Source organism: Sus scrofa, chromosome 12 (genome assembly GCF_000003025.6).
Source record: "Sus scrofa isolate TJ Tabasco breed Duroc chromosome 12, Sscrofa11.1, whole genome shotgun sequence".
NCBI classification, from domain to species: domain Eukaryota; kingdom Metazoa; phylum Chordata; class Mammalia; order Artiodactyla; family Suidae; genus Sus; species Sus scrofa.
Genome location: NC_010454.4, coordinates 8,596,237 through 8,618,898, shown reverse-complemented (window position 1 = coordinate 8,618,898; position 22,662 = coordinate 8,596,237). Strand labels below are relative to the sequence as shown.

The window sequence follows — 22,662 nt, the reverse complement described above, 5'->3', positions numbered from 1 at the left end:
ACTGAGGGACCTTGGGCGGGGCTGGGGAGGGCTACTTTGCCAGTGCCACCAGGCTGCCCTTCCTGGACTTGGGTCCCCAACAGCACCCCTCCCCTGATGCCACCTCTACGAGGGCTTGTTCACACTCTTCCCTTCTTTAACCAGATGTGAAAGGAAGCATAACCTCCTTAGTTGGGGGCGGGCTAGGAAGCAGGAAGGGAAAGAGAAAAGATGGCAACTTTATTCATTCAGCCAACCCAATTTTATTAGGTGCCTCCCCAGCAGCAGATGCAGAGTTTGTCACCTGAGTTCTTGGAAGGCAGACATTCCACCCACGAGAAGACATGGGTTTCCAGAGTATACCTGGCTCTAAGTTTCACATCAGCACAGTTTCTGGAGAAAGTCATATTACTGGGCAGTGGTCATTATAAATTCCCAATCCCCAACCCAACCTCTCCTGGTTCCTAGGAGTGGCCAGATGTCATGAATGTTGCATCATGCAGCTCGCTTCCCAAGTCCAGGGAATGGCTCTGTCCACCCTCTGCCTTCCTCGAATCTCACATTTCCCTTCTGTTCCATCCTTCCGGTGATGATGGGCCCTCCTGCTTCACAGGGCAAGCAGAAGTCATTGCACCAAGCTGACCTCTCCTCTCCTCCCCTAGTGCTCAGAGGACACTGTCCTTTGCCTTCTAACACCAAGTGCCCCACATCCTCCCCAAGGACTCCCTCACTGAAGCCTGTCTCTGAGACACCTTGAAACTTCCCTTCGCTTCTTTATCTGGCTCTTCAGCCTTCAAACAATTGATACATACATTCAATGGACGACTTCCATCACACACTTAGAAAAATGCCTGTTATGCAGCAAGTGCATCTAGGAGCTTGCCCTAATTATTCTACAAAAAGTGGCTCACTAGGATCAGAACCATGCATCCAAAGATAAGGAGGTCGCCCTTTTTATTTTGTTCAAGACCAGCACTGTTTGGAGTTCCTGTCGTGGCTCAGTGGTTAACGAATCCAACTAGGAACCATGAGGTTGCGTGTTCGATCCCTGGCCTTGCTCACTGGGTTAAGGATCCGGCCTTGCTATGAGCTGTGGTGTAGGTCACAGGCACGGCTCGGATCCCGCATTGCTGTGGCTGTGGCGTAGGCTGGCAGCTGCAGCTCTGATTAGACCCCTAGCCTGGGAACCTCCATATGCCGTGGGAGCAGCCCTAGAAAAGGCAAAAATACAAAAAAAAAAAAAAAAAAAAAAAAAAAAAAAAAAAGAAAGAAAAAAAGATTGGCACTGTTTAGTAGAACTTTCTCTGATGATGGAATTGCTCTCCAGCTGTGCTGTATGATACGGCAGCCACTAGAGCCAGGTATGGCTAGTAAACCCTTGAAATACAGATGGTGCAACTGAGGAGCTGGATTTTCTTTTTTATCTTATTCCTTTTCCTTACCAAAATATGCATTTCCCAAGGCCACCCTTCCACTCTCTCCCTCTTTCTTCTATTTCCCCTCCACCTTGCCACTGCCACCTCCTCACAGGTAAGGGAATGCATCTCCTGCCTGCCTTTAGCTCCACCAGAAGAATGGTGAGTCCATGAAAACCTAGTGCAAAGGGGAGAAAGGGACTGTGGCATCTAGTCCATTTATTTATTTATTTATTAAGTTTTTATTGAAATACAGTTGATTTACCGTGTTGTGTGAATTGCTGCTGTGCAGCAACGTGATGCAGCCACACACATACACATATCCATTCCCACAGAGGTTATCGCAGAACACTGCGCAGAGGTCCCCGTGCTTTAGGTCCCCGTTGACCATCCATTCCATCTACAGCAGTGTGCACTGCTTCCCAGTCTCAGATTTCCAGTGGTCCCTTGGCCTGCTTTCTCTGATGACGTGAGCCCAATGAGGAGCGTCCATTTGAGGCTCCCCTGTGCTGTGGACGAAGACAAGTGGTTGGACCCCTGGCCTCCATCCACATGACTTCATGTGCAAGGTCCAGGGGAAAGGACGGGGCATTGCAGCACATCCCTTTATCCATGTGGGGCCGGGCGGGGAAGGACAACGGTGCAGAGCAAGGAAGACAGCGCTGAAGGCGGCGCTTCCATCAGCTGACTTCTGCTTTTGATTTTGCAGCCTGCACAATCCATCTCCCCACGCCTGCCAATCGCCCCAGCAGGGGAGTGGTGGGGCGGGTGTTGGGGACGGGGGAGAAAAGCCAAGGCACGGTTCAAGCTGCCTGCCCTTGGCCCGTCATTCCCCGTCTGTGCGTGGACTGGGCTTCTCTGTTCTCATCATTCACTTCCCCGAGGTGTCACGGTGGGAAGGGACGAGGCATGCTTCTCATGGTTTCCCTAATCCTCCCGTGTCAAGTAACATATGCGTCACGCCCTTACCCTCAGCACTGTTTTGGCAGATCCTCCACCAACATCTGTTGCCCGAGGTCTGCCCCACACAAGCTTCCCCTTCATCAGTGACAGGGCCAGCAGGTAAAGCGTGTCTCTTCCTCCTCCTTCTGCCAGCTCGCAGCTTGGGGTCCCAGGGTCCAGCGCTGCAGCCGTCAAACAAGCACGGCCCCGGGCCAGGAGGTGGAGGCGGCCCCAGGAGGGTATCACCAGAGACATCTTCCTCCCCAGCCCCCATCCCAGCGACACCCGGGTGACCTCCTCAACAGCATCCGTACATTTGTCTTGGAGAACCGCCATACCTACAGCAAACACAGGAAGGATTAGGACACAACATATGCCGCGCAGCCACAGAAACAAGCGAAGGTCCTTCCTGAGTCTGCGGGATTATTGAGGGGGAGGAGAGGGAGAGACAGAGAGCAGGAAAGATGAATGTGGAATCAGAGAAACCCCATTTATTCATCCAGGGCAGAAAGGAAATGGATGCCTCCGACCTGGGTGTGTCGAGGTCAGATCTGATATGGGCTTTGAGCTGCAGCCGCTTGAAAGCCCATTGGTGACAGATGTGGACTTTCGCCAAGTCAACCACAAAGTAGGATCAAAGGAAGTTGAAAAACAACAACAACTGGGGCTCCCCAGCTAAAGGTTTTTTTTTTTTTTTTTTGCTGCCCTTAGCATGTTAGTCCAGTGGACCTGATCAGGAAGCGGAAGAAAGATGAAGAAGAAGCACATTAAAATGAGTTGGGGAAAAAAAATAAAGACCTGGAAAAGAGTCTGATGCCTTGAACATGGGGGACTTCCGTCACTGCAGCGGAGAAGCAGAAACCACTCACCAGGGTGGCGTGTGACACGGAGAACCAGCCCTGCCTTCAAGAGGGCACATCTCTTCACCTTCACTCAAGGAAAACAGAAGTGGAGTCATAATGAATGCATGTGAAGGGTGAAAGGGACAGGAAAGCAAAGTGGGTTTCAGCTTACTGGCTTTGAGGTCATACTCCCTGAGTTCAAATCCAGGTTTGGCCACTTCATAGCCATGTCACCCTGCGAGAGTCCCTAACCTCCTCTGTGTTTCACTTTCTCATCCATGAATCGGGCTGAAAATAGTGCCTGTCTAAAAGGTGCCTTCTCAGTTCTAGACTCAAAGAGTATCAGGTGACAGGGACTTGCAAATGAAAATTGTGCTGTACAGACACGTGTGAATTTCAATTCCCTCATTCTTCACGTCGAAAGCCAGGCGCAGCCACCCATCCAATGTAGGTTGAATTCAACGAAAACAACAAAAATAATTGCCTTGAGAAGGAAAACATACCTCAGAAAGGGTTAACACATTTTGCTAGTGACTTTCTAGCTGTGGCCATAGTCTGACTTATTCTCTGGCCAGTGAGGATAGCTAGAAATATCAAGCACTGTTTGGTCATCAGACGGCACCCATGGAATATCACCCGCTATGTCTCCCCTCTTCCAAATAGGATCCTCCTGCATCTCCCATATGTTGAAGACCTGAAATTCTCAGGTTTCTTTCAGCCTGGCTCCATGTGGACCGATTCCCCCAGGTTGTCAGGCTTAGTTATGCAGGAGCCCTGTGGGAAAGGAGATATGCTGTCATTGCTAATTCTGGGGCCAAGTGTCTTTGTGCAAGACCTCCATCCATCCCATAAACCAACAAATGTTCCCAGCTGTGGGAAAGAGAATTGGGGGCCTTTCCACGTCACCCACAGGCTATTCCTCTCTGCCAAAAGAACATCTCCAGGACCAGTTGAGTGCAGCCCAGGCTAACAATCGCAGATTTGGGGGCATACCCCACACAGTCTCTGCTCTATGACTTAACGCAGATGTTTGTGGTGGGGGTATGGGGGACACTATGTTTGAAAGTAAATTTCTCATCTTAGAAAACAATTAGAATTTAACCGAATGAATGAAAGAGCGTCCTGGGTTTTGGAGGGAGTCAAAGAAAGCAATGAGAAATGTCTGTGACAGGTGTGGCAAATAGGTTTTATTACATCTCAGCAACCAGTCCTGATGGTTTGGTAGTAGACTCTGGAAACACTCTACTAAGATGGATTGTGACACCATAAACCAGCATTAAGTTGGCCGTGATGGATTAGCAATGTCTTCCCTGTGTGTGGGAGGAAGTTGACAGTGATTGGTTAGCAATGTCTGCCATGAGTGGCAGCCTTGGTTATGTGCCTCTGATAATACAAAATAAAATACCTAGTTTGTCACTATGGCCATTCCAAGAAATCTTTGTTTCTTAAAATTCCTAGGCCTTCATTTCCATTTATGTAGAACATAAAAAGGAGAGGAGGAGGAAGAATCAATTGTTTTAATGTTTGAATGAACTGGTGTCTAAAGTCAGTTTTTATTTACAAATAAATAAAATGCTAAAGCAGGCATGAAAACTCTTCTGTCTAAATACCAGATCCCTTCCTAGAGAGTTTTGTTAAAAAGAAAAACTTTTCTATATCTATAACAGTTTTCATTTTTTGCTCCACTCAAATTTAGCAAGAAGCTTGATTAGCCAGCCATCTTCTCAACGCTGGGCATTCTTGCATCACCACTTGAGAATCTGAAATTATACTATCAATGACTGAGGGACAGGGCCTCACTGGGAAAGCAGGTATAATCACCGCAGGTGATGTTAAAGATAGGGGTGGGGAATAAAATAAACACACAAAAAAAGTAAATTGACTGAAATAGATCAAAATAGCTTTCTCTATATCCTGCATAATTCCCTCTCTTTCCCCTCTGTCATCTGTCTCTGTCTGTCTGTCTCTCCCTCTCATCTTTGAATGTCTCTTTTTCCGTCTTTAAGAGATATGCCAGAGGAAAGTAGGAAAATACAACCCTAGCCTATAGTCTAGGGTTGCTTCCACAGGGAAGTAAGGGAAAAGAGACTGATTCCAGAAACATGAAGAGAAACTCAAGAATTTGGAACTAAAGTTTGATTGCATTAGCTGGAAACAATTGTTTATCCTGATCTGTATTTTAAGGCTGGCTTTTGCTGTCTGTCCTGATAAAAGGGACAGATAGAACTAGTACTATTAATTTCTTCCTTCTTCTTGCCCTGAATGCTGATGTGATGCCTGGAGCTACAGAAGCTGTTTTGTGACCATGTGACAACATCCACGAGGGTGAAAGGCCAACAAGGTAAGCTAAGGAAATGTAGAAAGGTTAAAGAAAGCATAGATTTGGGGGTCATTATTGAGTACTGAACCAGTCCTGCACTACTATCCTCTAGGCGTCCTTGTAAAACAATCAATGCCTTTAATTTTGAAACCACAGTTACTATTATTTGCAGCTCAAGTGTTTACTACTTTAATGTGGTATTTTTTTTAAGGCATTGGACCCATACTGATTTCCACAACTGCCTTACATTGGACCTTTAAAAAAATCCTGAAGATATAAACCTAAATTATCAAGAGGTTGCAGAGAAAAAGCGATTCATAGCAGCTAGCATAAATGGGGGTATGGGAATTAGGGGATGACAGTCCTTAAGGGGAGGAAGGCCAGAATTTCCATCTGACTGACTTTTCTAACATATTCTAGATGATGAGAACATAGCCTAGGCCATCGGCCAACCCTTTCCAAATAGAGCATTTCCCAAAGCTGGGCCCTAGGTGTCAACACCTTTGAGACATGAGTCAGAGAGACAGAGCCATCTGTATGCACAACCTCCACCCACCTTCGGCTTATCCAGTAAGCAGACTATAATTGTGTCAGCTCCCAGAACCTGTGTTAATAATTTGGGGAGCACACAGCATGCTTTTCTCTCTGTTCAGCTTACAAGAACAACCCAGCAAACTGCTATGGCTTTGGATGGTAGTGCCCAGATGTCATGGCAGTACCATTCTGTGCCTTTATCCTTTCCAACAGATCCTAGAAACACGGCCATCAAAGCCATCAGGAAGGGCTCAACATAGGCTAATAGTTTCTTTCCAAACAGCCAGCTATTACTCATTCGCCTTGAGAAGATCAGAAAAGAATGCAAATGGCATCTCCTCACCTCCTGATTTATCCAATTAAAACCATATGTGGACCATCCTGCTTCCTCTTTTCCCATGGGCTCTCAGGAACAGCTAACAGGGAGGAAGGGTGGGATTGAAAAGCAAGGGGGGTGTTGCTTTAGCCTCTGCTCTGTGCCTGGCACTGTACTGGTAGGTTCCTTCCGGTGCATTATCTTATTTAACCCTCCTGAGAATTCCAGAAGCTAGGGGATATTGCCCCCATTTTAGGGAAAAGGAGGAGAGAACGGGGTGATTTCTCTGAGGCCCACGGCTAAGTGCGTATGCCAGAGATCATCAGTGTTCACCCATATTTCTGTGCATTTCAGCATTTCCCGATCTACTCTGCAATTGCGTTGATTATGTCGCTGGGTTCTAGACAGAAGCAATGCATACCACCTCTCAGCAGGCTAACTCAAGCATCTTGCACAAGCAATTGAAACTATCCCAAAAGGAGTGGAAGGATTGTATGTGAATAGGAAAGATGTACGTGTGTGTGTGTGTGTGTGTGTGTGTGTGTGTGTGTGCTCACTCCTCCTTCTTCATCTAACTTAGAACTCAATAGAATCCAGAAAATACATGTTGACTCTAAGCTAGCCTTGCCTCCAACTGGGCTGGAACTCGGTGTATTGGGCAGATTCCTGCTGAGGTTCATGTCTCAGATTTTTCCTTCCTTCAGTGGAATAAAGCCCATGGCTCTCCTTCTGGAGTGTTCTTAAGGTGTATGAGAACTGCATAGCAGACATCTGGTCCATCCAAAAGCAAAGGAGCCCAAGAAATCCATGCTGTTATGGCTAGAAGTGACTTGAAGAACCACAGGCATGTATAATTTCTGGCTCTTCAGGTGCCTCTTCCAGGCCAGGCTGAACTCTGAGAAGCCAAACTGGTGATTATTCCAAGAAGATCAACTTTTCTTAAGAAGCTGTCAAAGAAATGGAGGTGGAGGGATGGATTAGTGGACTAGAAAGGGGCTCAAGGCTGCTGGTGAAAAGCAACAAAGATTTCCAGGAGATTTTTGGAATCTTTAGCTCTCCCTCTCAGTATTTAGCATCTTCTATGGAATGTGACTGTTGATAAATATTCATTGAAGGGGGGGGTATGGACCTAATGTGATGCAAATCACATGCAAAGCAACATGTAAATCAGAGCCATTATATGAAGTCAATAGGTGAGGTACTGTGCATATTAAAAGTACCGGGACCAAACCCAGACGAGGCCCAGCATCCTAGCAGAGGACATTCTGTTCCCAAAGGAATCGGATAGTCCGAGAGAGACCACTGTTGCCAAAGAATGTCACCGAGCATGATGTAAGGACAGTGGGGCCATGAGGGAAAGAAGTGGGGGTGCAGACAGCCCCCCGCCCTGCGCGCCCCCATCCCTTTCACCGCTGTATTCAAATCGAGTTCCCCTTCGTCCCTTCCCATATTGATCAGACCTGATACTGATTGATTGGTCAGATCCACTTAGTGACAGGGAGGCCGTCTGATCCGCTCGTCCATTCGCCACGCTATTCAGGATGGCTCCGTCAAGCCTCCCAACAAAGGAACAGGGGACACTGAGACAGCCCGGGAGGCTGGTCCCTTTGAACCCACTTGCACCACAGGCCGGACGTTGACAAGCTTTTGTCGCCCCTGAAAGCGCTCTTCCCGTGAGTGGCACATGCTCGCGTGCATGCGTGTGAGGCACGGATGTGCATGCATCTGCAGAAGTGCATCAAGCACCTATTCCAGGTGAGGCCGAACGCTGCGGTTCTCAGGGACACGCCTTTCACCTCCACCCAAGTCCTGAGGGAGCTGCAGGAGAGTCTGACCATCGTGACTGCCTGGGGCCAGGGAAGGTCACGGGCTGTTTCTGATTGGAGCCCTCCCCCATGTTTGCTTTCTGTGCCCCCACGGACCTCCTGACAGGACTGGGGGACATGGAAATAAGTCACAGGTGACCTTTGTGGTGACCCATAGCCTCGCCAGCCAACTCCTGATTGCAACCTTCTGGCTTCAGTAACAGGCTTTAATTCAGGTCCTTCTGGCTTCACTGAGGCCAGAGCGGCTGCAGACCTGTGACAGTAAACACGGCCACGCTCCGAAGCTCCGTGCCCTCACTCCCCACGTGGGACAAAACCCAGGGTTGGAGGGATGGGGGAGGAACACACAACAGGAAGGAGCAGAGGCGAGAGGAAGAAGGGAGAATCTTCCATTCGCCAAACATACTCTTTCTTTGGCTAAAACTCATCCCTCTGTTCTCAGTGTTAAGCTGATACCCACGCGAGGACCTGCCGGCGTTCAAGTCCCAGGATGCAAACCAACCATAAGCCGAGAGCAATGGCCATGGCACCCCTGCCTTCAGACCTCCACCGCTCTGACATTAGGATGTGGAAGCCGTCCTCGCAATTCCCTGATGATATAATAAAGAATACGTGCGGATGCTGACCCAGCGCTATAGGTCCAGAGCACACCCACTGTTTCTAAGGGGTTTCCCACACACGCCCCTGCCTATGGCACCGTCACGGCAGCCCTGAGCACCAGGGCCACGTGCTTTTTTCAAAAAGGATGTCGTGTTAGGCAATTAACATGGGAGAGTCAAAGCAACATCCCTGTTCTCTGCAACTTAATGCCTGGGATTTTTCTCCTCATCGCAGATGGGACATCTCATAGACTCTGCAATGGCTAAGGCCTCCCATCTGATGGCCTCCTATAAGAAAGAAATGACCCGATCAGAGGTTATCACATTGCTGAGTCGTGGGGACAACAGGATTGCAATTCCAGGAGATGGACTCCCAGCCCAGTCCCTTTTCCACCACACACGTACCCAGATGTCTGGCCGATGCCAGTACCTCCAGACACCACTTCCACAAGCTCTCCCCATCCCAGCCCCCTCTCTCCTCCACAGGACTCTTGCAGGAGGATTTAGAGGAGGTAAATCCTAAATAAATAGCCCTGATAACCCCACAGGAGGTCCAAATAGGAAGCACAGGTGAAAGGCAAGATTCTACCCGAGAAGACTTTTGTAGAGAAGACTCTGCAAAACTGACTCAGAATCCGGGCTGGCCCTCCACGGGCCAAGAGCCCAGGTCTGATCCAGGTCCTGCTGAGAGCCAGGCACCACCCCCTCCCCCAACTTCACCAATCCAAATCCAAACATATCCTATCTTTTGGAAAATTTGCTTTTCAACTCCAAGGTCCTTTTTAGGTTCAAGGAGTTGCAAGACAAATAGCATAAAAAGATGAAAGTCGCTGGGAGGAAGTCAGCGTTGATAAGCCGTCCTTTACAGGGGTATAAACCCAGCTCCTCCTTCTCTCCGGGGGAACCAGCAGGATCACCTTTCCAACCCCCTCCCAGTGCAGGACGGGACCTCAGCCTCCCAACAGAAGAAACCTGGCTTCTTAAGACCCCTCTGCTTCTACACGTATTCAACACACTCTGTCAAGGTGGTGAGGGCTTAACATTTGACCCACATTCATTTTTCTCTCCCTTTTGCAGACGTGGTGGTGAGTATGCTTTTTTTTGTACTTATTTTGAGAACTTCAAAACAAAGCCTGTATCACACTATTTAAAAACGAACTGCCAAATCTTTCTCAGGGGTCCCTTTCAATGATTAGCGTGATGTTTAGCCTAAATGATTTTCCTTTCTAAAAAAAAAATTTTAATTGTGGTGTAGTTGATTTACAATGATTCAAGTATCTAGCAAAGTGATTCTGATATATTTTTAAGATTCTTTTTTTTTTTTAAGATTCTTTTCCATCCTATGTTATTACAAGATATTGAGTATAGGTCCCCGTGCTATCCCGTAGGCCCTGTAGTCTATTTTACACATAGTAGTGCGTATCTGTTAATCCCAAATTCCCAATTTATCCTTCCTCCCCTTTCCCCTTGGTAACCATAAAGTTGTTTTCTATGTCTGTGAGTTTATTTCTGTTTCGTAGATAAGTTCGTTTGTATCATTTTTTAAGATTCCACATATACCTGATCTCATATGATGTTTGTCTTTTTCTCTTTGACTTTCTTCACTAGTACAATCACCTCCAGCTCTATAAAATGCTCTTTCAAATGCACATCTTGGAGTTCCCGTCGTGACACCGTGGAAGCAAATCCAACTAGGGACCTTGAGGTTGCGGGTTCGATCCCTGGCCTTACTCAGTGGGTTAACGATCCGGCGTTGCCGTGAGCTGTGGTGTAGGTTGCAGACGCGGCTCGGGTCTGGCATTGCTGTGGCTGTGGTGCAGGCTGGCGGCTTCAGCTCCGATGAGATCCCTAGCCGAGAAACCTCCATATGCCGCAGGTGTGGCCCTAAAAAGACAAAAGACAAAACAACGACAGCAACAAACAAACAAACAAAAAACCCCCAAATGTATGTCTTGCTTTGGAAAATTGGACCCTCTTGTACGTTTATATGGAGGCAATGTTAGTCAAAGCCTGACACGTAAACCCCAGGAGGGGTTTCTGAGTGACTCCTTTTCAGGAACCTTTCCTTGGTGACCTTTCGTTATCGAGTCTCTACGGGATGAAAGGGTTCTGAAGCATCATCTCTCTCTTTTTGGCAGACCCGCGGCGTATGGTGCTCCCAGGCCAGGGATTGAATGGAGCTGTGACCTACACCACAGCTGCTGCAATGCCGGATCCTTACCCACTGCTCAGGCCAGTGATCGACCTGCGTCCATGCCGCTGCAGAGACACCGTCAATGCTACTGTGCCACAGCGGGAACTCCATCATGTCCTTTTTGAAAGGGACTTTTAACCTTTTCAGTCTTGGGTAGTTTATTAGAAAAGAACTCCTTGAACCCAGATTAGAAGGCTAAGCAGCTGAACATTGCATCCGGGTCATTTTCCAAATCCAAACTCCCCTCATCATTCATCCATCCTTCCCTCCAGCCATTCATTCAACAAACATGTTGGATAGATAAATGTGACCCCTGACTTGACAGAGCTCACACTTAGGGAAACAGGCAATAATCAAGGGCCAAAATTGATGGTGCTTCGTTGCCAAGAAAAGGAAAGTCACAAGATGAGTCTGAGAGGCAGGCAAAAGCTCATTCCTCAGGGCCAGGGTGCCACAGAGGCCATCCGAAGCATTTTGGTGTTTCGTCTAAGAACAGTGGGAAAATTTGGGTCCAGCTTTCTCCTTTCTCTTGGCTTTGTGTTCTTTCAGAGAGGACACACCCTTCTGGTTTTGAGTTAAAATTTTACTACCATCCACCCTAAAAGTCTCTCTCCGAGACCAGAGAGTATCTCTCATGTTACACCCACAAGAGTCTGTGACACCACAGGTGCCACATCAAGAAGACAGCGTGGGTGTTGGAGGTCCGAAGATCAGCCATGAGAAGGTTCGAAAGAGTGGAGGCTCCCAGCCTGGACCGGAATTTCAACCCAGCTGGAAAACAAGTGTAAAGGTGATCCAATGGTAAGTTGGCCAGCCTCTCCTTTCTGTTTGGAAAGGTATCAAGATGGCGCAACCTTGGAGTTCCCGTCGTGGCGCAGTGGTTAACGAATCCGACTAGGAACCATGAGGTTGTGGGTTTGGTCCCTGGCCTTGCTCAGTGGGTTAACGATCCGGCGTTGCCGTGAGCTGTGGTGTAGGTTGCAGACGTGGCTCGGATCCCGAGTTGCTGTGGCTCTGGCGTAGGCCGGTGGCTGCAGCTCCGATTAGACCCTTAGCCTGGGAACCTCCATATGCTATGGGAGCAGCCCAAGAAATAGCTAAAAAAAAAAAAAAGACAAAAAAAAAAGAGATGGCGCAACCATAGTGTTTAGGAGCCGAGATGGGTCACTGACCTTCCCATCATGGGGCTAGCACATGTTCACTCAGGCAAGGCCAGCCACACCCTGCAAGTTCTGACAGCAGGCTCCGGCCCCATGGAAGAGTGGTTTTGCCAAGAGCCACCCTTTCCAGCTTAACAATTGCACAGGAGGCAAAATAAGCCACGGTGTAATTAGCAAAATGATGGGAAACTGTGGAAGCAATTCAAGTACCATTAGCGTCCCCTTAAGTGAACACGTGGACAACATTCCCTGCCTGGGTGAAGGGGAAATGCAACTACCTGACCCCACTGGACAATTTTGCAAATATCTTTCAGAAATCTTTAGATGGTGGCCACCCTTCGGTTTAAAAATCTTCTCCGAGAATCCAGCTCAGGAGACGCAATGTCACCTCTTTCAAACAGGCTGAAATTGTCATTTCCATTTTATCCTTTCCTGCTGGTTTTCAGAATGTAGAATCTGCTTAGAATAGTCTTACCGTCAGGCTGGGTCTCTAAACCTTTGCTCTCTGAATAGCAGAGAGACGGCACCTAGAAACAGATGTTCTTATTTTCACACATTGTCTGAACCATATTCTTCTAAGGTGTAGGGAGACTTGACTTTGTCTAGTAAGTGGTCTCATTGGCTGGAATCAGAAAGACAAAGGGACTGGATTTATTGACAAAACAGAAACAGGCTCATGGACCTAGAAAACAGACGTATGGTTACCAAAGGGGTAAGGGGTGGGAGGGATACATTAGGAGTTTGGGATTAGTGGATACACAGTGCTATATATAAAATAGACAGCCGACAAGGGCCTACTGTACAGCACAGGGGCCGATATTCAACAGCTTACAATAACCTATAATGAAAACCAATATATATACATATATATGTATATGTGGGTGTGTGTGTATCTGAATCCTTTAATGCACACCAGACACTAACACAGCCTTGTACATCAATTATACTTCAATTTAAAAAATAATGAAAGGGAGGAGGAAGACAGGAAACAAGCCAAACCACCTTTCCCTCAGTCCCCAGTCTCCATCATTTTCCTCAAGGAGAACGGATGTTATATCCAACTGTCCCAATATCCGGAGTGACATCTCAGTGGGAACTATGGCCAGGAAAATAGTCTGGGATGTACCACCAGTCTCGGAAGTTCAACATCGTCATTGTCTTCATTACTTTTCTCTAAAGTCACCCTTTTCCCCCTTCACTATCCATCCAGTGAGAGACCCGCAGCCATCCAGATGACCGAGCCAGAAAACCAGGTGCCATGTTGGTCTTTTTCCTTCTCTCACTTCCCAAAGCTAGACGTCCTATCGATTTCACCTCCTGAAATTTCCTGTCATCTCATCCCTATCCTCACCATCTACTTTGGGCCATGCTTATTCTCACCAAAAGATGTGTGTGGTTTCCTCCCAGTCTTGCCATGGCTGGGTCCCTCATTTCATCCACTTCTCTGCTTCAATTCCACCTGCTCAGAGAGCCCTTCTCTGGCCACTCCGTCTAAACTGTGACTCCCGTCACTCTTTCTCTTTACTCATGTCCGTTTTCCTAACAGCCTCTATTCCCATCTCTCATCAACGCACACATACACACCCTTATACTCAGATATCACATAGTTACATGTTATGCCATTATATATCATGTATTTAGTTGTATATATGTCATGTATTTATCGTTGGCTTTCCCTTCCAGAAAATAATCCTGTCGTGTTCACTGCTGTATCCTCGGAATGATGCCGAGTACACAAAAGGAGCTCTACCAATATTTGCTTAATGAACGAGGGAACCAGTCTTGCCTCCTCCACTCTCACATAGCCCCCTTGTTCATCCTCTGTAGGACGAGGCTTACCTTCCGAAACGCAGATTTGACTGCATTATTTGACTGCTGCAAATCTTCTGTGCTGGCCAGTCATCCAACTTACTTCTATGGCAACCACAGTACACATGGCCTGGCCCCATTCTGCAGCCTCATTTCTCATGCCTACCTCCAGCTCCTCAAGTCACACACACACAACATACTAGCCACGGTCAATGATTCTGGGGCCCCCCAAAGTGTCATAATCTTTTTGCCCTCAATACCATCATGGGGGATATTTTCTAAGCCTACAGTGGCCCTTTTCTCTTGGACTTCTGGGCAAACTCTGAAAATGCACTCCTTATCCACCTGACCCCCTTCTGTACCCCCGACTGTACCCTGAACAATAGGCCTATTACAGGTTACTGACCCTTGCAGACTATTGCGTGTGCATTTGTGTCTTTATCTCGATCCTTCCTTGGTCTAGGAGCAGAGAGCACATCAAAATCATATTTTAGTAGACACTCCATTTTCCTAGCTTTAGAAAACTGTCCTTTCATGTTTGCATTTCTTATATAAAGTAAGACAAAGCTGTGAAAGAGAGGAAAAACTCTTTAAATCTCTCAACTCTGCTTTTTACATGCCTCCCCTGAGATCTCTTATTTATTCAGAAAAGTAGCAAGAGAGAAATCACAAAGAGGAAAAGAAAGGAAAATAAAGAGAGTAGTGAGAGATGAAATTTTCAGCTGAGTGAGAAAAAAAAATAACTGGCTTTTGCTTTTTCATGGCATTGATTACATAACTGAAGCCTGAACTCAGATGACAGAGAACTTGGCAGAAGGACTTGCACCCACCATGAACAGCCGCTGGGCAGGTCCAGTGAGTGAAAACGGCAAGAAGCCAACGTGGACTGGAAATCACTTCGGGCTTTGACTTTTCCTTCTCTGGAGTGACAGGGAGAGGGAGCTGGGAAATTAGTAGGCCTGAGGTCCAGTCCAGGCTATAGCACCCCAGTGACCAAACCGAAGCCAGCAAACCCATTATAAACCTGACCTTGGCTTGTTCCTTCCTGCTCCACTCCTCTCCCCCCACTTCCCAGCTTTCCTATGAAATGACTCCGTCTGTCCTAAGACCAGTTTCCTTTGCTCTGCTCTGTTTTCTTCGAGGAGCAGAGGCTGAATGCAGGGGGCAGTGGGGGCTATATTGCAATACTCATCATTGGTGGAATATGCAGGTCCACGAGCCACCACTGGTCCCTCTGATCTCCCACCCCAAGCTGTGAAATCAAGATACACGCAATAAAGTGTAAAAAAATACACTTCACTTCTGTGAAAGGGAGGGTGGATGAAAGCTTTAAAGAAGAGAAGGTTCTGGGTGGGAGCATCCAGTGGCCGTGGGTTGTTCCCTAAAACAACCCAACATGGTGTCTATAAGCATACGGGTTCGATCCCTGGCCCTGCTCAGTGGGTTACAGATCCAACGTTGCCATGAGCTGTGGCTGCAGGTCTCAGATGCGGCTCGGATCTGGCATGGCTGTGACTGTGGCATTGGCTGGCAGCTGCCGCTCTGATTTGACCCCTAGCCTGGGCACTTCCATACGCCACAGGGACAGCCATTTAAAACAAATAAAAAAGAAAACACACAAAAACCATAGGGACTGCCATAGGCTCTGAGATATGTACGTACACATACACACCCACACGCATGCATAACACCAAAATTCTTATTTTCTTGTCATTTGGGGGGCGAGGAAGGGAATAACAACATTAAAAAACAAAGAAGTAGTTCCGGTAGGTGACATGTCAGAGGGTGAGGGCTAAGGGGAGAAAAGACAATGGAGAGAGAGGAAGGGATGGGAGCTCGATTGATTGGGGTTGGGGTTCACGGGGGCTGCTGGCGGAGGGGATGTTCGAAGGCCACAGGCGCGAGGGGGCACATCTCTAAAGCAAAGACGTCGCGTTAGAGCGAAGCTTCCCCCGCGTCTCACATTCTGTCCCACCCTGAGGCACGAGGGACAAATAAAAAATAAGAAGGGGTGGAAACCGAATCACTCCCCGTACTTGTTGGCATCTGGCGCGGCCCTGGAAATCATCAGTGTGTTTGGTTACTGTGTTTACACAGCCGGCAGGACACACGGCGCACTCAGGGCTCCCAGGACAGTCAGGATGGTCCCTGGGTCCCCCAGTTCCCAAGGCCCCCGCATCAGCCCCCCTCCCCGCATCCACGCCTGCATCCGGGCCCTGGAGCCACGCCCCTCACGGGGGCTTCCAAATCCCCGCGGCTTGTCCAAAGACAGGGGATCCTCCAGGAACTCCCCAGATCAGGTTTCGGTCTTTATCTGCTTTGGGGGCTGGCAGTCGAGCTGGGGTGAAGGGCTTTGGAATTCGTGTGCTTGCTGGGCTGGGCCAGGCTGCAGGGCTGAGGGTAGTAAATAAATGAATCCTGTAACACCCACCCGCACTGCCTGAGCCATGGGAAGCGGTGCTGGGTGTGGGCTCTGATTAAAAACAATCCCTGCTGCAGCTCTGTTCCAGATGTGCGAAGTATATACCTGCCCACCAAGGAGGTTACACACAAGGTTTTTTATTTTTTCTCATGACCTGCTTTTATCTATTTATTTATTCATTTGGTCTTTTTAGGGCTGCACCTGAAGCACATGGAGTTCTCAGGCTAGGGTTGAATCTGAACTGTGGCCACTGGCTTACACCACAGCCAGAGCAACGCCAGATCCCAGCCGCGTCCGTGGTCTACACCGCAGCTCACTGCAATGCTGAATCCTTAATTCATGGATCGAGGCCGGGGTTGAACCTCCGTCCTTGTGGATACTTGTCAGATTCATTTCCACTGAGCAACGACAGGAACTCCATAACCTTCTATTTTTGATCAATTTTAGAGCAAAGACACCGAGGTCAAGAGTGGGTCAATACCGCTCACAAGTTGGCACCGGTAGTAAGTGGTGGCCAGAATTTGACTAAAAGCCTCTCCTGGGGAGTTCCCTTTGTGGCTCAGTGGTTAATGAACCAGACTAGGATCCATGAGGATGTGGGTTCGATCCTGGCCTTGCTCAGTGGGTTAAGGATCTGGCGTTGCCTTGAGCTGCGGTGTAGGTCGTAGACGTGGCTCGATCCTGTGTTGCTGTGGCTGTGGCGTGGCTGTGGCAGCTACAGCTCCAATTCGACCCCTAGCCGGGAAACTCCATATGCCGTGAACCTCCATATGCCGCAAAGTGTGGCCCTAAAAAGCTAAATAAATAAATAATTAATTATAATAAAAGCCTCTCCTGTCCTAAAAGACTCTCAAACTCTGTGCTTAAAAAAAAAAATCCTTAAAAATAAAATATAAAAAAAGTCCTCACCCCCGCTCCAAAAAAAAATCTGTATGTTTTAGCCTCTACCTACATTTAAGAAGTAAAATCGAAGCCACACCTCCAGGTCTTGAGACAAGGTTGACTCTTCTCTTCCCAGTTCAGAACATTTGGGGTGAGGATGGTTTATACAAGGAGAAATCAAGGAAGAGTCATATTCAATTATCTCACCAGCTTCTCGTACTTCTCTTCCGAGAGGCCGTATTTCTTTCAACTGTTAAGAATAGTACTTAGGATGCTGTGAAGAACAGGCTTGGGGCGTTCCCATTGTGGCGCAGTGGAAATGAATCTGACTAGGAACCATGAGGTTGTGGGTTCGATCCCTAGCCTCGCTCAGTGGGTTAAGGATCCAGCGTTGGTGTAGGTCGCAGACGTGGCTCAGATCCCACGTTGCTGTGGCTGAGATGTAGGCTGGCAGCTACAGCTCCAATTGGACCCCTAGCCTGGGAACCTCCACGTGCCATGAGTGCAGCCCTTAAAAAGCAAAAAAAAAAAAAAAAAAAAAAAAGGCTTGCAGAGTGAACAAGCGAAGGGTCCATCACAGGAAGCACCCAGTCAGTCCTCAGTTTTGTAAACATGGTGGCCTCTGGGAGCCCTGACCCGTCATTGCAGGATCTGCGTAATGTCTCGGATGAAATAGCTGTACTGAGGCTGGGGACTGTGTCTCACTTCAGTGGCACTGAAATCCGCCGTAAGAAAGGCTCCAATGAGCTGCGGCTTCCGTCTAAAAGTAAGAAAACAAGAAGCTGGGGAGCGGGGGGCGGGGGTGGGGGGCGGGTGAGAGGTCTGGTCTGAAGTCACTCACCAGGTTAGCAGAGCCTGGAGCCAGAGAGGACCCAGCTAACTCCAAGCATCCCTGGGCCCTCTGGCCAAGCACGCAGGGACCGGACAGCCTTCGTTGTGAGCCTTGGGCTCACATCATCAGACCAGCAACCAAGATCTGTATTTAAAAGAAGAAATATGTTCCTTCTTGCCCTCTTTTCCACCACCTGTCACCCCATTCCCCCAGACTCAGAGCCGCATCCGAGACACATCCAAATAGACTTTGGAGGCTGGGCTGGGGCTAGTCGCCCATATGAAAAGGCAAAAGTAAACACTTTTCCTTCCAAGGACGGGCCAAGGCGGTGGGTGGACCCGCCTGGGCCAAGCCGAGCGGGAACAGGGCATCGAAAGCATTATTGACAAAACGGGTGTGTTCATGGACCCGAGAGTGGCCAGTGGAAGCTCCAGAGAGAGAGTAGGAGAGGGAAGAACTTCCAGAATCTCTCCTCCAGCCTCGGCTCCCCGGGCAGGACCCCAGGTGCTTCGCCTGCCTCCCTCCCTCCTTTCCTGCCATTGCTCAGCGAGCCGGGCCTGCCTTCAGGCTGGCTGTTTAACGAGGCAGGTTGAGAATTTTCAGCCTCTAACTCATGTGTTCTAATCCTATTAAATATGCACCAGCTTCCAAACTCAGCTTTTTAAAAACTTGCTTCCCCACCACCCACCACCACCCACTCCCCCGCTCCCCCCCTCCCCCACCCCCGCCCCCGCTTCGCCTTACTGAGTCGGACTTGCTCCCTTCCAGCTTGAAAAGCCATTGCTTGGTTGTTGGCAGGGGTCCCACCGGCGTTTTTGCAAGGATTTGGGCTCCGATTCAGCTACCTGCAGCTGTTCCCCAGTTACCACCCACGTAAAGGAATTTCTGATATTAAAACGGGTGACAAACTTCCTCCCCCGACCCCTTCCCCCAACACATTAGTTAGATGGACGTCCACAGTCTAAGTGGCCACGTTCACTCTCCCGTGACTCCCCCATGTTCCCTTGATGATCCATTTAATTCCACCCAGCCTCCCCCGCCCTCCGTGACTTAGACACACTTCACCTGGTCCGAAGGACTTTGCCGATAAAGACCATTGAGATACCATTGGGGGGCGCTTTAAAAAATAATCTAGTACATCCCTTGAGAACTCAATTTGGTTCTCTCTTTGGCTATCAAAGGCCATCCCCTTCCCACCATTGCCATAAATCTTCCTAATTTCTCCCCGCCCTGGAATGTCATCAAGTGGGAGTGGGGAGAGGCAGGGGGAAGAGAGAGTTGAAGATACAAGTTCAGAGAGTTCCATGGACCCTTCCAGACCTAACACTGAGGACCACCTGCTTCTCTGACGGCGCAGAGATGCTGGGGGGCTCCTTTTGATCAGATGGCGTTGTCTCCAGCAGGGCCCACCGAGACGGTATCCACACAGCTGGGAGCTTCCCGGCTGTGGCTACTTTCCTTTGTGTGTGCTGGGGTTGGGAGGGATGCGGGGGGGTGGAATGTGCAAACTGGGCAGATGGCCCTGCCATCCACTGCCTGTCCTCCTCTGGCACAAGGCCCACCTCAGCCTGGGCTGGTCCAAGGAGGATGGGATGGAGGCTGACCCAGTATCTACAAAAGCATCAACTTTAGCATCCCTGGTACCTACCTTGAGAGCAGACACTCAAAAGGGGCCCGTGGAGCCCTGATTACACCGGAGCTCCTGAATAGATGCCAAGAACCTGGGCTTTCTTGGAGTTTCTCTGTTCTGCTTGGCAGGCACCCTGCCGGGTGAACAATAGAAGGGTCCCACCAGTCTCATCCACCCCGAGGCCGTGTCCCCTTGCTTCTGGGCAGTAGCCAGTAATGTGATCCTTCCAGGCAGCGCCAACCCTCCCCCTCCCCCATTGGGAACTCAGCCAATCTTGGGGCTCTTCAGAGAAGAAAAATTCCTTTCCCTGACCTCTGCAGGTGATTGGATTGAGGTCCCTGCAGCTTGAAATTTGATTTGATCTTTGATCTCTGCTTGCACAGCTGCGATGGTTATTATGTACCATAAAGGGTCCCGGCGCCCTTTCTCACTCACCTGCCCTCCGTAGCCGGTGCTTGGGGCCAGGTATCCCTGGGCTGGGGCAGAATATTGCTTCTCTGTTTTTCTCATACGGAGCTCCCCCCCGTTCAGTCCTGCTTTCTCATTCCCCTCATTCCTGGGACTTAACCCCAAATTCCAAGACCGTGGACATTTTCAAGTCCTTCTAAATGAGAGCATGTGGTTTCAGGAAAAAAAAAAATAAAATTACTGTGTGTTAAGAGCCAAACATTTAAACAAGGTCATAGTCCCAGAAGAACGAGGCATGTGTATAAACAAGTCCTTAGAGGAGAATGGTCCCGAAAATGAGTTTTCCTGCATTTAGTCTACTCGGCCATGGTGAAATCATCCTTCTCAGGCGAGGTGTGAGGAGACACAGCTAGGGGTGCAAGTTTAACGGACTTCATCAGACCTATTTCTTTTTTTTTTTTCCTTTGGTCTTAAAAACAAGGTTAATTCAAGGGTAGTGGATTTACAAGTTCGTGATGATTTCTGCTGTGCAACCAAGTGGCTCCGCCACACATATACACCCATCTATTTTCTTGCAGATTCTTTGCCCACCTCGATTATCACAGACTACTGGGTAGCGTTCTCTGTCCTGTACGACAGGTCCCTGTGGGCCAATCATCCCATATGCCTCAGTGTGCATATGCCAATCCCAACCCCCCAGACCATCCCTCCCTCTGCCCACCTGTCCCCTTTGGTAACCATAAGCTTTTCAAAGTCTGTGCAACTGTGTCTGTTCTGCAATCATGTCCATTTGTATCCTTTTTTTTTTTTAAGAGACCACATATAGGAGATGTCATATGTTGCTTGTCTTTCGCTGTCTAACTTCCCTTAGTATGATAGTTTCTAGCTCCATCCGGGTCGCTACAAATGGTTATTGCTTTCTTTTAAGGCTGAGTAGTATTTCATTGTATATATACTGTGCATATGTACCCCATCTGTATCCACTCCTCTGTTGATGGACACGTAGGTTGCTTCCATGTCTTGGCTATTGTGAATAGTGCTATAATGAACACTGGGGTGCATGTATCTTTTCAACCATGTCATTTTCCTTTTTTTTTTTTTTTTTTGGTTGTTGTTGTTTTCCTTTTGCTTTTTAGGGCTACATCAGTGGCATATGGAGGTTCCCAGGCAAGGGCTCTAATTGGAATCAGAGCCACAGCCATAGCCACTCAGGATCCGAGCCGCGTCTTTAACCTACACCACAGCTCACGGCAAGGCCGGATCCTTAACCCACTGAGCGAGGCCAGGGATTGAATCTGCAACCTCATGGTTCGTAGTCAGATCCACGTCCACTGTGCCATGATGGGAACTTCCATTTTCTTAAGAATAACTCCTGTATCCATTGGGAGAAAGGTTTGGGGAACTTGACATTGAGCTCTGAAGGGTGATTCTCAGCGCAGTGGGAGGAGGAGGGATAGCCTAGTGCTGCCTGAATAGACCCTGGTTCTGTCCTGTCAAGGACGGGGACAGGGGACGTCTGGCCTCAGAGTGGGAGTCCTTTCCCAGGAGAGGAGACATAGCTCAGGTTGCAAGTTGAACAGACTTCATCAGACCTATTTTCTTTTTTTATTAGTGGCAAGTGTCATAATAACAGGAGCTAATAATGGCAAAGCTGACTGTCCTTTGGTCGTTATGCTAATGACTCACCTGCAGGACACTTCTAAACCTTGATAGCTCTATCAAAAATATACTATTATTCTCTCATTTTACAGATAATGAAACTGGAGCTTGGAGGGAAATAAGTAGGTACTTTAAGATTACCCAAGGGATGGCGTTCCCGCTGTGGCTCAGCAGACTAAGAACCTGACCCAGTGTCCATGAGGATGCGAGTTCAGTCTCTGGCCTCGCTCGGTGTGTTAAGGATCCAGCATTGCTGCAAACTGTGGAATCGGCCACAGATGTGCTTTGGATCCCGAGTCGCTGTGGCTGTGGTGTAGGCCGGCAGCTGCAGCTCTGATTCCACCCCTGGCCTGGGAACTTCCATATGCCGTAGGCGTGCAAAAAAAGAAAAAAAAAAATTACACAAGCAGTGAGCAGAGTTGAGAGGCCCTCACGGGCCTTGTCCGATCCAGAACTCAAGGTCTCAACCAAATTCAAAGATTACCCCTCTTAGGGGTTCTTCACTTAATCTGCAAGACAGAGAAAACAAATTTATGGTTACCAAAAGGGTGGCAGAAAGAGAGGCAGGGAGAGAGAAATTAGGATAGTACCAGATCACGTTACTATATATGAAACAGGCAAATAACAAGCAAGCACCTACTGTATAGCACAGGGAACTATACTCAGTATCTTGTAATAACCTGTAATGGAAAAGAATCTGAAAAAGAATATATAGATTATATACACATATATGTGTGTGTATACATATATATATATGTAATATATTTTGACTGAATCACTTTGCTGTACACCTGAAACTAGCACAAAATTGAAAAATTACCATACTTCAGACTTCTCTGGTGGCTCAGCAGGTTAAGGATCCAGTGTTGTCCCTGGTGTGGCTGGGGTTGCTA

General features: G+C 48.3%; 1 long non-coding RNA gene across 1 annotated transcript; it reads right to left on the bottom strand.

Annotated features, from left to right (window-relative positions):
- On the bottom strand, nt 17,795–21,183 carry LOC106505395. The gene is made up of 3 exons (XR_001299784.2): nt 18,817–21,183; nt 18,082–18,216; nt 17,795–18,000 (listed from the first exon to the last, which is right to left on the bottom strand). It is a non-coding gene; the product is annotated as an uncharacterized LOC106505395 (long non-coding RNA).